This window comes from Zea mays, chromosome 8, assembly GCF_902167145.1.
Source record: "Zea mays cultivar B73 chromosome 8, Zm-B73-REFERENCE-NAM-5.0, whole genome shotgun sequence".
In the NCBI taxonomy this organism is placed as follows: Eukaryota; Viridiplantae; Streptophyta; class Magnoliopsida; order Poales; family Poaceae; genus Zea; species Zea mays.
Window position 1 is genome coordinate 68651640 of NC_050103.1, and position 8246 is coordinate 68659885.

General features: G+C 48.0%; 1 pseudogene; it reads left to right on the forward strand.

Annotated features, from left to right (window-relative positions):
* Positions 1–6050: 6050 nt before the first annotated feature.
* On the forward strand, positions 6051–7973 carry LOC103636989 (pirin-like protein; annotated as a pseudogene).
* The last annotated feature ends 273 nt before the right edge of the window (positions 7974–8246 follow it).

The following is an 8246-nucleotide window of genomic DNA, read 5'->3' on the forward strand; positions in this document are numbered from 1 at the left end:
GAACCTCTCTGGACCCCGGTTGAACTTGCCCTGGACCCCGGTTGAACCTGCCTGGACCCCAGTTGAAGTTGAAGTTCAGCTGGAGTTGAGAAAGCTCAACACAGCTGAAGTTCAGCTCAGCTGCAGCTGAAGAAGCTCAGCTGCTTTTCAACAAGAACACTCTAGGTTTCTCAAACCTAACCATGGTCAACCATAGAATGTTAAGGGGATTTTTGCTTTTCAAAAATAGCTTTTGAATATAGAGGTTTGAGCTTTGGCAAACACCAACCTTCTTTTTGGATCCCCCTTTATAGTACGACGATTCCTATACTCAAGTTAAATAAAATTAATTAAGTAAACTCCTTGAGTCATTGGTGTCTCATGTGTGATTTCTCCATGGCATTGCTTCATAAGGATCACAAACATCTTTGTCTCACCTTTTGAAGCAAACACAAATCGAGCCTGTGACTTGTGCCATTTCACCATATATGAGTTCAAATCATGGCTTCAAGTCACCTTACTGATGCATCAACATGTTGTAACACTTCATAGCTGATTAGTTCATCGACTTAGTGTAAGTACTCTCTTCTTCACCTTAGCCATGGTACCTCGGTCTACAAGCCGTCGCTTGGCCTTCACCTTCGCTTAGTTCCTCGAATCCCTTTCCTTGCTATCTTCACCCTATCAAGACATTCTTGAGTCACATCCTATTGAGCATCCATTGAGAGAATCATTTCTTCAATATTGTGAACCTTGCTTGAATGTCATCTAGATATAACTGCTAAGATCAATCAAGCTCTAGTTTGATTCTCATATATTCATATATGGACTAATAGTAATATGGTCAAGCCAATTCACGATTCCTCATTACTTATTCACTTTGGCTTGATCAATCCTCTTAATCACTTCAACCTCTATTATGATCATATTTATGCATAGTGATTTCTCAGGACTTGTCCATATATTCAAACCAATATAGAGACCATATTATATCCATTTGCATTGTCTCATTGGTTATTTGACCTTGTGTTGAACCTTGTTCACTGATCATTATACACTATTCAAGTATGTTCATCATACTGAATTTCCTGTTCAACACTTAGCAAACTTGTTAGACCTTTAAATGTGTTGTTATACAAATCACCAAAACTCACAAAAGGGATGAATGCACTTTCAATCTATCACATATATGATCTACTCTAGCTGCTCAACATTGAGTCGATACCTCCATAAAGCCATGCACAAAAAAATGACAACACAAATTAGGTTCTATTACCTCAAAAAAAATGGCCTTCACATTAGTGCTAGATGTAGAATATCATACTGAAGATCATTGAGAGCATCCATATCAAGTGGGTTGATTCATCAGCCTGATATTGAAAAAGATAACATAGCATATTTGCCTGAAATGTCAAATTTCACAAAAAAGAAGCAATGGCCAAATAGGAGAGCCTCACTCTTGTTTTGCAAATGAACACATATATATTTTTATTTATGTTTCCATATCATGATCACTAATAATTTATGGGCGCATATTTAGGGCCCGTTTGGCACAGCTCCAGCTCCTGATTCTAAGCGAGGATCTGGAGGAGCCGTGCCAAACGGGTATTTTTCTAAACTGATTCTCGTGTGGAGCCGAAAGATTGGGAGTCGTTTTTGTGAAGAATTGTGGGATCTAAAAAAACCTGCTCCACCCTCTCTTAAAATAGCTCCTCAACCAACCAAATATGGACCTCCCCTTAAAGTTTGATCGAAATTACCCGTAATTGCCATTGGACAAAAACATAACGAGCCAATTTATGGATTAAACATTTGAGACCATTTTATGCACTACTATGATGGGAATATTTTATATGTTATTGTTTTATAATTTTTTTCTGTATATGCATCCTACTTATTGGTTTGTAACAAAGTTGAACTGCAAAGGATAAGACAGACAATTGCCACAGACCACCAACTCTCAGCCGACAAGAATCAGATTACTTGCCAAATGATTTTAAAATGATTCTGATTCTCTAGGAGAATCAGGAGGATCAGCTCCTCACGAGGATCAGGATCTAGAGTTAAAGAAGCAGGAGCTGGAGCTTTGCCAAACGGACCCTTAAGGTGCTAATATATAGCACACACATGAATGAAAGTGAAAATCCCAAGCAACAATAAAACGTTGAGAGCAGCCCATCAGATGCATCAATGGACTGTCTTCTATGGACTGATATTCCACAGGATGGGGCAAGCAGTGGCGATATCTTGACTTATAACGCTACTCCCAGATAGTCTAACAGTCAAAGTTTATGTTGTGTCAACCAGAATTAAAAGGGAGAGCGGAGAAGGATACATTACATAGACTCTGTACAATTGAAAGGGAGCCTGAACATCATTACACCAGATAACCAGACATCCTACGAACCTTCTATTGGCTGAGAACAATAGCAATTTGCAAGAAATTTTCAGTTGAGCAGAAGATTCAATCCAAAGGCCAGGTTGCTACAACCTGGTTTGGCTTGAGTGCTTAGTTCACAACTATCTTCGGCTAGCACATACAGGTCAAGGTGGAGCATGATGGGAGCGGAGAAGGATAGTAGAGGAGAGGAGCAGATCATACTTTGAGCTAAACATCGAGGTGGTCGATGTTTTGTAGCAACCCCACGCTCGGAGTCGACGACGTCGGGGTCAGCGGCGTGCTCCAACCAATCTTTTCCATCATGACAGACTGGTAAAATGGAATGTTAGATGATCCAAACAATTTTAACTAAACTAACAAGGACCAAGAATGGTGATGCATCGAAAAAAGGTAAGAAATAAATCACCCTGGAGGCTAGGCATAATGTAACACCACGTGATGCATCGAAAGAAGAAACCAGATGCTTCTGTTAGTCGTGAACAAGAATTAAGTTTAGCGTTAAAAAATAAGAAGTCAAAATCTCACCATGTCAGGAATATCAAGTCCACGGGCAGCCACATTAGTGCATAATAAGATGCCCTTTCCTGCCTTGCAAAAGCTAAAGAATGTAGTAGTTCGCTTCTGTTGCTTCTGTTTTCCATGGATATCAGAACACTCTATCCCAAGAAAATTCAGAAGTTCAGCGTGGAACTTTTCTGAATTACATGATCTTCTTATTCCGCTTCTTTCTTAGGAAAGCATACATAACCAAGAACCTTTTATTGCTAGAAATGACACAATAACCCTGCTGCAGGCCTTCAACAGTAGCCTGACAAAGCACCATAGTTATTTTTTTCTACAGAAGACTCTTGGAAGGACAGTTGAATAACCAGGTAAACCAATTCCTTACCTTTGACTTATCATCATCAACTCCAACATAAACAGTCTTTTTTTACTTTCTTCATTTTTCTCAAATGACAGTTTAGCAAAATTTTCAACATGTGGGGCATCACCGCATAAGAAGAGAAAATTATATAAGAAAAGTTGACTACAAGCAGCATAAAAGATCTACTAACCTCTGGAGTTTGTGTAACAGAAAAAGAACAGTCTGCCTATTCTGCATATCATCCATGATGATCCAACAAAAATATAAAACATTGTGTCAATGTGAAGTTTAAATCTGCAATATGCATATGAAATGGGAAGTACATAGCCCATGTACCTGGGGAAGGCGTTTAAATATTTGTTTCATGTCTTCCTCAAAGTTTTGCTCAAGTATGCGATCGGCTTCATCAATGACAAGGCACTGCATAATTACATAGATGCACAAAGTAAGTTGGAGAGGGGATCAATCAGCCATGGTGTGTTGGCATTCATAAACATGAATAATATTTTCCATTTCTCTATGGTGAAATAACAGATGGCACATGAGATCAAGCCAGCAAGCTAAGGCCTACTGATATATGGACTGCCCAGCCCAGTACGTTCAATCTTCTGGGCTTAGTGCCAGAGGCTGATCAAGGGCAAAAAATGTCTTGAGCCCATCCCATCCATACAGTATGTTTAGAACACATTTTCCATCAGAAAAATAGAATATTAAATTTTGAGGACAGCCATAAGAGCGGTACCAAAAACTTCAAGCTACCTAAACAATTCTCAGCTCAGCTGATATCCTCAAAAAAATTGTCACATGTCACTCCAGACAAACTAAATCCATAATCATGGAGGAACTAACAATACACCCACAGGGGCACTCGCCCGCGGCGGCCATTGGGGGAGCTCAGATAGAGGCGACGCTGGTGTCCTTGGATCCATCGGCGTCGACCTCGCGAGTTAGGGCTAGCGGCAGGACGGGGGTGCACGGTGAGGCAGCTCTCTTGGGGGAAACTGTCTTGTTGGGGGCGACGCTCGAAGCAGGGGCGCTTGGAATTGGGCGAGACCGGGGGATCCAACGGCAGTCGCACGCGCGTAGCCGATAGATGGCCAACGCACGCAAATGGCGGGTGGGGATGGCGGCAAGATTTGGAGATTCTCCTTCCGAGGGAGGAGCGGATCCGGCGTAGACAGCGTGGACAGCAGAGGCTCTGCTCACGGGCGTGGGATCCAAGGGCGGAGGCTCTGCTCGTGGGTGGCTGGGAGATGCGCGCAGACGGCGTGGACAGCCGAGAGGAGAGCAGGGGCAAGGGAGACGCCAGACGCGCGCAGATGGCGGGCGGGGATGGCGGCTGGTGCTGCGGGGAGCAGAGGGTGTCGTGGGTGGGAGTGGGAGGCAGAACCGTGCGCCATCGTGTTGTGAACGCCTACACTACGTTCTTAAGTAGTAGTAGGGATAGGGATTTCCATCATGACTTGAAAATGGCTAAATATCTATAAACCAAGGAAACAAGTTTTGTACCAATTTAGCTTTTCTTTAATTGTGTTCAAAATTAGCAGGGAATTCATCAATGCAATTTACCATTGCTAAAATGGTTGTTCCCATTAATCCAGCTCCAGTACCCTTTCGCTTCCTATAGAAGACAAAGCAAGCACACAATTTGTGAATATGTATAAAGAAATAACAAAACAAGGAATATGAAACACACTTTTCTTACCTTATTCTTGAGATTCACCGAAATCACGAGGGACCCATAAAAAGGAATCCGTTGTTATTAAAATTTGATGAATAGCAAAACCAGGAAAATGTAGCGATTACCGGTCCTCACTTTGCAGACTTCCAATCTCTTCCCATCTGCCGCGAGTTGCTACGCTCTCACAAGAACTCGCTCGACCCCCAAACCCCTCTTGCCCTAGCGCTCCTTGCCCCTGCCCCTCGCCGCCGGTGAGATGATCCCGTCAGTGCCGATGTCGCTGCGGAGCTGCGCCTCCTTCTTGAATGTGCTACGGACTCCAACTTCGACTCCATTCGACGCGAGATCTGCCAGGTACCCATCTGTACTGCTGGACCCTCTCGCTTCCTGCCAGCGTTACGCCCCCTCCCTCTCTTCGATTCTTAGCTTCCCAGTCTAGATCCACGGGTTCATTGGGGTGGTGGAGGCCAACGGCGGTGGATATTAGGTTAGAGGCCGTGTTGGAGAGGAGGGCCGCTGGGCCGCACGTTGAGTCACTGGGCCGCACGAACCGCTATGACACATGCGCTGGTATGGAATTTATTTGATTAGTGCCATACCGTCTATTGAAAGACACAGAACGTGGCTTATAAATGTTGTTGTGGGTCATCTGTTGTTCACTCTAACTTCTCTAGCTCTAGTGCTGCGTCAAAGTATGATTTTTTGCACGGATTGCATGGTGCTTTTGGAGGGCGTACGAACCAGTCCTCGGTTGGGGGCAAAACACATTTAGGGTTGATTTGGTGACAAGGGGATCCCGGGAGGATTTGGTGATAAGGCAGAACACGTTAGAGACAGACTACTCTTACCGTCTTAATAAGTAGTATAGATTTAAACAGCAAACGAATCTCTTATAGAACCTCTCAGTATCTCTGGTCACCAAATCAGTTATTATGGTTCAGGCAATCAGCTCAGCTTCGCACGGGGTCCTCTGCTTTCTGAAAGCCTCCTCTGCTTCAGCTGACCTTGGAGGCTGCGTCCCTATGCTACTCACGTGTGGTGTGGTGGACCGTGTTCTTTAATCTCTACTACTCTATAAGGACGCAACGAGGGCGTCCACCACGGCTCCACGCCTCCACCCGACATCGCAGCAATTCCCCGCCCCGGCTCTCCTTTCCCTACGCCGACGCCGCAATCGTCGTCCTGGCTCTCCTCGCCCCCTAGATCTTGCCCGCGGCCGTAATCACCGCCGCCCCGCTCTCCTCGCCCCCAGATCGCGCGCCTCCACTATCGCTGATATACCACGCTGCTGCAGAAGCAGGCGAGCAAGAGCCTCGCGTCCGCCCGGCGTGGCGGCGTGCTGGAGTAGAGGAGCATTAGGGACCTCATGTCCGGCGGCGCTGACGAGGAGTTCATGGTCCTGCGCGCAGCTGTGGTTGCTTGTTGTTTGCGCCCTCACCTCTCTCTCTCGATTGGTGTCGCAGTCTCCAAGCCCGCCGGGTTCCCCGACCACCCCCACAGAGGATTCGAGACCCTCACCTACATGCTCGAGGTTCGTTGCGTCTTCTCAACTCAATGCTTCGCTCCTCTTCTCTTCTGTTCAACGCACGCGAGCTGTTTGCTCAAACGTCCCCATCCTTGTGGTTCCAGTTACTGGCTGCTGCAGGGGGCATTCACCCACCAGGACTTCGTCGGGCACAAGGGCATCATCAGGACATGGGACGTGCAGTGGATAACGACGGAGCGAGGCATCGTGCACTTGGAGATGCCGGCGGGGGACGGCGTGCACAAGGGCTTGTAGCTCTGGATCAACCTCTCCTCCAAATACAAGATGATCGAGCCGCGGTACCAGGAGCTTGAGCGCAAGGACATCAGCCGCGGGGAGAGCGAGAACGTCGACATGGAGGCCCGCGTCATCGCCGGGGAGGCCCTCGGCGTGGCGTCCCCCGTGTACACGCTCACCCCCACCATGTATGTGGACTTCACCATGCGCCCCGGGTCTCGCCTGCACCAGTCTGTCCTGGAGGGCTGGAACGCCTTCATCTACGTCATCGACGGCGATGGCGTGTTCGGGCGGGCGACGGCCACGGCGCACTACTGCCTCGTCCTCGGCCCCGGCGACGGCGTCAGCGTGTGGAACAGGTCCACCAGGCCGCTGAGGTTCGTCCTCGTCGCCGGTCAGCCGCTGGGCGTGCCCGTGGTGCAGCACAGGCCCTTCGTCATGAACTCGCGCGCCGAGATTCAGAAGGCCATGGAAGACTACTATTATGGCAAGAACGGCTTTGAGAGGGCCGGACAGTGGAGCTCCTCCGCCGGATCGGCGAGGCGGGAAGCTGATGGTACCAAATTAAATCTCCCGTGCCGTGGGATCCATGGCGCCGTCCTCGCCCAACCCCCCGGCCCGTCTCCGCTCTCGCGATGCCCCAGCCTCAAACCGCGCCACGATGGCTGCTCATCACGCCCACCACCTACCGCTCGTTGCCCACGCCCTGGCCTTCCCCTCACCACGCCGCCCCAGATCTACGCGCCCGCCTGCCCCTGCCCATGATGCTACTCGCTTGCCCAGCCCCCGCGCCGTTCGCCTCAATCCACACGGTGATAATGTGCCCCCACCTCAATCCTGCGAGGCTGCGATCCACCTGCACCTGCGAGGCCTACACTGCAACATGCTCTGCCCTTCCCCCTCAGGCCGAGACGACGACCGACGGGCCCGGCGAGCAGATGGGGATCTGGAACCTGAAGGGCACGGGTACCAGAACCACTTCCTGGATCTCGCGTGGCGGGGGGCGGTCGCGGAGGCCTTCTTTCACAGCGAGATCCACCGGCGGCTGGCGTCACTATCGCGCTCATCGTGCTTAGCCGCGTGGGGTACTTCACCCCGCTCCCCGGGTTCGGCCGCCGCCTCATCCCAGACTCTTACCTGAGCTTCTCCGCGCTCCCAGCAGGTCTATTCCATTCCTCCCTCGGATTACACGCTGGCGAGCTGTGCCTGGGTTTTTGTTTGGGAATCTAATAGCCTGTAGTTACCTTCGTGCATATGACCTTGGCGATTTCTTCTCAGAAACGAACCTTTCTTTTTCTAGCAGGGGATCAGTCATCAAATTTTAGCATCTATTTGTCATGCAGGTTTGATATTTGCCAGTGAAAAATTCTTGCATATTTTTTAGTTAATTCTTAATTATATTTTCCGGTGAATAACAGTCTATAATTATTTGATTATGTTATATAAACAACATCCTAGGATTAGAGGATATTGTTGTGTTTATTTCCGTCAGGTTTCTCTCTACTGCTATATGATTATTTGATTTTGTGACAATAACGAAGTACATCCATGAGTAGAT